Genomic DNA, 6,492 nt, shown 5'->3' on the forward strand with positions numbered 1-6,492 from the left:
TCATTGTTTTTCATAATTTATTCACACAGATTATTGAAAATCTCCACTTAGTTTTTGAATGACTTGGTCTTATAGAGAGTTTAAAAAAGCTTGTACGCACAATACTTGGCCCAAGTTAGTAACCCCAAGTTACTCTGATGCATCCATTGGAATATGAACGTGTGTGAATGTTAGCTGGGAAAATTAATATGGTTGAATGTGGCATGTTGTATAAAGCAGGGAGAGTAGAAATGCACTATATAAGAATCAGTCCACTTACCAAAGCAATACAGCAGCTATTAAAGACAAAACTGAAGATTAAGAGAACCAAAGAGAAGCAGCAACCGAAGACTCTGTAGTAAATGCCAAGAAGAACATCTGAAGGGAGGAGACGCAGTATTCATGATGTTCATGGTGTATAGACTTAAGTATTTAAGTCAAAGCATAAAAAAAATGATGTTTGTATATAAAATGATGTCAGGCCATCCAATTAGTACTGAGCTGCTCAAAATTAGGCACAAAAGATAAAAATGTTTGTAATACTTAAACAGTTGATGCCATATTTTTGTAAAGACCCACCCACATTAAAGGTGAACGTCTGCAATTCTGCAACAGTATCTCAATTATCCATCCATCCATTCGCTTCCGCTGATCCTTTTCAGGGTCGCGGGGGGCGCTGGAGCCTATCCCAGCTGTCATAGGGCGAAAGGCGGGGTACACCCTGGACAGGTTGCCAGTCTGTTGCAGGGCTAACACACAGGGACAGACAACCATTCACACTCACATTCACTCGCACATTCACACCTAGTGACAATTTGGATTAATCAATTAACCTATCCCCACAAGCTGCATGTCTTTGGACGGTGGGAGGAAGCCGGAGTACCCGGAGAGAACCCACGCAAACACGGGGAGAACATGCAAACTCCACACAGAAAGACCCCGGCCTGATGGTGGAATTGAACTCAGGACCTGCTTGCTGTGCGGCAACAGTGCTAACCACCGTGCCACCGTGCTGCCCTATTAGTATCTCAATTATTTGATTTAAAATTCCCTGTGATTGTGTAAAGAGAAAAAAATGGCAGAATCTGTGTACAAAAACTTGTGCCTAACCATACAATACAATGGTGTTTGTGAAAAACAAACAAAAAAATCCCAACACATTTTGAGTCTAACTGATTTTCACTGATGAACTTTATTTGGCAGCTACTAAACGCAACAGTGATCAGAAAGTCAAATGTCAAGATTCAATTTAGAAAAGAGAAAAGGTAAAGAAAAAAAAGCAACATTGAGCTGGCGTCATAAATGCTAGGGAAAACTAACCATAAACATATAACCTGAGGGTGGACCAGAACCAAAGGATGAGGAACCAGGAAACACAGGAAAGCTGATGGAGAGAACGCTGAGGCAATACAGGGAAGACATGCAGAGGTAACACAGGAGGGAGACATGGCTCAACCTAATGAACATGACGAGACAGGGAGGAAGGAAAACTGAATACAATGACATAAGACACGGACCTTCAAAGTAAAACAGGAAACATAGCGACTGAACACAAGATACGTAAACTTAACAAAGAGACCGGGGAGACAGAGAACATAGGAACGTGAAACGTGGGATGGGAGGGCACTGAGTAGACAACACAGAACACAGGGAAGCCAAATACCAAAACCTAAGAACTAGAACTCAAGAAATACTACTGAACTAGGGAGCTAGAAATACTAGGACAGAAACCTAATCTAATAGACTCCAGTTTGTGCATGTAAATGGAGAGTCCTCTTCACACACTGAGGTTAATTATGGAGTTCCACAGGGTTCAGTGCTAGGACCAATTCTGTTTACATTATACATGCTTCCCTTAGGCAGTATCATTAGAAGACATAGCATACATTTTCACTGCTATGCTGATGACACCCAGCTCTATCTGTCCATGAAGCCAGATGACACACACCAATTAGTTAAACTGCAGGAATGTCTTAAAGACATAAAGACCTGGATGGCCGCTAACTTTCTGCTTCTTAATTCAGATCAAACTGAGGTTATTGTACTCGGCCCTGAAAATCTTAGAAATATGGTATCTAACCAGATTCTTACTCTGGATGGCATTACCTTGGCCTCCAGTAACGCGGTGAGGAACCTTGGAGTCATTTTTGACCAGGACATGTCCTTCAATGCACATATTAAACAAATATGTAAGACTGCTTTCTTCCATTTGCGCAACATCTCTAAAATTAGAAATATCCTGTCTCAGAGTGACGCTGAAAAACTAGTTCATGCATTTATTACTTCCAGGCTGGACTACTGTAATTCATTATTATCAGGATGTCCAAAAAACTCGCTGAAAAGCCTTCAACTAATCCAAAATGCTGCAGCAAGAGTACTGACAGGGACCAGAAAGAAAGAGCATATTTCTCCTGTTTTGGCTTCCCTTCATTAGCTTCCTGTTAAATCCAGAATTGAATTCAAAATCCTGCTCCTCACATACAAGGTCTTAAATAATCAGGCCCCATCTTATCTTAATGACCTTGTAGTACCATATCACCCTATTAGAGCGCTTCGCTCTCGCTCTGCAGGCCTACTTGTTGTTCCTAGAGTATTTAAAAGTAGAATGGGAGGGAGAGCCTTCAGTTTTCAGGCCCCTCTTCTGTGGAACCAGCTTCCAGTTTGGATTCAGGGAGACAGACACTATCTCTACTTTTAAGATTAGGCTTAAAACTTTCCTTTTTGCTAAAGCATATAGTTAGGGCTGGACCAGGTGACCCTGAATCCTCCCTTAGTTATGCTGCAATAGATGTAGGCTGCCGGGGGATTCCCATGATGCATTGAGTTTTTCCTTTCCAGTCACCTTTCTCACTCACTATGTATTAATAGACCTCTCTGCATTGAATCATATCTGTTATTAACCTCATATCTGTTATTAACCTCTGTCTCTCTTCCACAGCATGTCTTTATCCGGTCTTCCTTCTCTCACCCCAACCGGTCGCAGCAGATGGCCGCCCCTCCCTGAGCCTGGTTCTGCCGGAGGTTTCTTCCTGTTAAAAGGGAGTTTTTCCTTCCCACTGTCGCCAAAGTGCTTGCTCATAGGGGGTCATATGATTGTTGGGTTTTTCTCTGTATCTATGAAGCGCCTTGAGGCGACTTTTGTTGTGATTTGGCGCTATATAAATAAAATTGAATTGAATTGAATTGAAACCAAAACACTAACAGAAGAAAACCATGAATAAAAAATAATTAAGAAACACAAATTAAACAGATACAGAACACTGGGTCACCAACTCAGGACTGTGACAGTCTCAGAGAGAAGGAGGTTGTTGTAGTGAGATTTTGAATGTTCAGTGCAGGAAGCATCCAAACAGAAATGCCTTCAGCATGGTTTCAGTTATTATAGATGTTGATAAAAAACAAACAAACAAAGACATTAAAGACAATAAGATAGTAAAATGACAAATACATCAAATTAAAAAACAAAACAATTATCTTTCACAATCCTTACACAAGAAATGCTGAGAGTAAAGATTTAATTACCTTAAGTTGTAAGGCTGCAGCAGACTGTCTCGGAGAGAAGGAGGTTGTTGTAGTGGTGTTCGGGATGTTCTGGATGAAATAATACAGGTCAACAGATTTGTCCAATACTTCAATGTAAACATTAATCTTTATATCTGTCACGGTCCTGGGTCATTTGACCCAGCATTTTCAGTTTGTTGTATTTTGGTATTTATCTGTATTATGATTTATGTTCTGATTGTTTAGTTATCGTGTTTTGAATATTATAATTCTATGTTTCAGTTTATTCTGGTTTAGGGTTTGTTCTTAGGGTTTGTGTCTTGTGCCTTCGTGTTTAGTGTAGCTTTAGTTCAGTGTCACGTCTTCGTCTTTCTGAACTGTTTCCCGTTTTACTTTGAAGGTCCATGTCTTACGTCATTGTATTCAGTTTTGCTTCCCCCCATCCTGTCAGGCTCATCAGGTCCAGCTGTGTTTCCCACATGTTTGTAATCTCCCTGTGTTCTTCAGTGTGTATTTAAGTCATGTCTACTTGTGTGCTGTTTGCTGGTCCGTCTGTGTATCTACCGTGTGTTTTCCCTGCTGTCAACCTTCATGTGCCTTCGCCCACCTTCCTTCATGTTCTGCTTTGCTGTTTTGTAGTTTAGTTTCTCCCAGTGTAGTTTATCTTTAGTTTCCGTTTTGCCATTCTCTCCTTGTGTTTTGTGTTGCAACAAACCTCCTTCGCACCTCAGTGAATGCTTGCTCTTGGGTCCTCATTTATTCCTCCACACGGCCCACCCCATTTTCCGTGACAATATCAGTGTTTGCCAACCACTGGAGAAATGATCAGGTGTGCCCTGGAAGATTATCTGGTTCCACCTGATTAGTACTCTAAGCAATGGGCATGAGTAACAGGCAGAACAATTACTTTCTCTTCCACTAGAGGGCAGTAATTAAATAGGTTGCCAACTCCCAGTAAAACAGAAGGACAGGAAGAAGAAATTACATAATAGTCATGCTGTGAGACCACGCAGGGCGTAATGGCAATAGATGAATATTTGAAAAGAAATAGTCAATCTGATCTGGGTTCTGGAGAAAAGTCTGACCTAGCTGAAGGCCATAACATGACTAGTGGTCAGAACGAGGCAAAAAAGGTATACTGAGGACACACTGAATCATTTCCACCACGGATTCTCAAGGGAAAATTATCAATATGCTTTTTGCAACATTTTGTTTGGTTGTGTGCTGTGTGATTTTTCTAATGTGAAATATTGGCCATGGCTCCAAAAGTTTGGGAAACACTTCTTCATATAACTAGAAAGTAATGCATATTACCACTGTAGGTGTCCACCCTATAGTGTTTGCAAACTGGTAAACAGATGGAAATACCTCACTATTATTACAAATCAGGAGATTTTGCAGCTTAAGCAGTTAACAAACAACACCCAGTTTTTTTTAATGACTTGCTGTTATAGCACAAAGGTACATTAACTTTTTTTAATAGATAAGAAGACAAAAATCAATTAAAGAACATCAAGAGCAGGTCCTGGTTTATGGAATCCGCTCGCTATTGTCTCTCTCTCTCTCTCTCTCTCTCTCTCTCTCTCTCTCTCTCTCTCACTGTCGTTACCTCCAACATTTTCAGGGGTTCCTAAACAACCAAATATCACATGTTGCCATATAATCTTTTGATTGGTTGACAGGATAAAAGTCAGGAGCTTGTTGCTATTTAATTGTGCTGTAGCAAAAGGGTTTAATCAGGTGTGTCCTTAAATATTGCCTAATTGTGTTTCCTCTTATATTAAGATGAGGATGTTTACTAAGAATTATAATTTCCCAACAGTTATGCTAAGAAGGATAAATCATCTCTTGCAACTGTGTATAAAACGCTCCACTGTCAGTACAGCATTACCACAATCATCCACATCTCTGAGACAGTCTGCTGAAGTTGTGAAGACCTGACGGTAACATTTCTCATCAATCCTTTATTGCTTCTGTTTTCAGTATAATGTTGGTTGAATGGTGATTTTGCTGATGGTTTTGACCACATCTCATCAGAATTATTGTCAACAGGCGAATCACTGAAACCATGATCAAGGTTGTGTTTCTGCTTGGATGCCTGCTGAGCCTTGCTCTGGCAAATCCTGTAAGTATAATATGACTGAAGACTAAATTAATGTTTTAATATATAATGTATAACTATATCTTGTACTGTGTGTGTAATTCAGTCACCAGAGACTGTATCAGTGTTCCTGTACTGTCATATCCAAACAACACATTTGCATGTATTTTTTTTAAACAGATTGACTCAGCACACGAGCGTGATGCACGTTCTTCTAGTGAGGAGGTGAGTCCCATGTTTGTCTTTCTACGTTTGAACATTAGACACACTGGACTCTCCGATATTATCATATCCACAGAAAGCCATTCAACAGAGAATGCATTATCCCATGTAATAATATTTATTACTTATTTTCTTGCAGACTACTGGGACTACCACAAGTTATCTTGCCCTGGTAACAGCTCTTCTACAGAATCCAACACTTCTGCAGAATCCAACGCTCCTTGCAGCGATTCTTGCCGCTATACGATAAGCTGTTCCTTGACCAACAGCTATTACTGTTACAAAGAATGAATTGAAAATGAACCAACAACGAATAAAAACCCATGTTGAACGGCATCATTGTTTTTCATAATTTATTCACACAGATTATTGAAAATCTCCACTTAGTTTTGAATGACTTGGTCTTATAGAGAGTTTAAAAAAGCTTGTACGCACAATACTTGGCCCAAGTTAGTAACCCCAAGTTACTCTGATGCATCCATTGGAGTATGAACGTGTGTGAAGGTTAGCTGGGAAAGTTAATATGGTTGAATGTGGCATGTTGTATAAAGCAGGGAGAGTAGAAATGCACTATATAAGAATCAGTCCACTTACCAAAGCAATACAGCAGCTATTAAAGACAAAACTGAAGATTAAGAGAACCAAAGAGAAGCAGCAACCGAAGACTCTGTAGTAAATGCCAAGAAGAA

The 6,492-nt window shown here is 40.0% G+C and overlaps 1 long non-coding RNA gene across 2 annotated transcripts; it reads left to right on the forward strand.

Annotated features, from left to right (window-relative positions):
* The first annotated feature begins 5,404 nt into the window (after positions 1-5,404).
* Positions 5,405-6,139, forward strand: LOC120728902. 2 transcript variants are annotated; one of them, XR_005694799.1, is made up of 4 exons: positions 5,405-5,423; positions 5,533-5,605; positions 5,762-5,806; positions 5,943-6,139. It is a non-coding gene; the product is annotated as an uncharacterized LOC120728902 (long non-coding RNA). The 2 variants fall into 2 exon arrangements; XR_005694800.1 differs by having other exon boundaries at positions 5,409-5,423; positions 5,518-5,605.
* Positions 6,140-6,492: the final 353 nt, after the last annotated feature.

Source organism: Simochromis diagramma, unplaced genomic scaffold, assembly GCF_900408965.1.
Source record: "Simochromis diagramma unplaced genomic scaffold, fSimDia1.1 OVJJ01000302.1, whole genome shotgun sequence".
Classification (NCBI taxonomy): Eukaryota; Metazoa; Chordata; class Actinopteri; order Cichliformes; family Cichlidae; genus Simochromis; species Simochromis diagramma.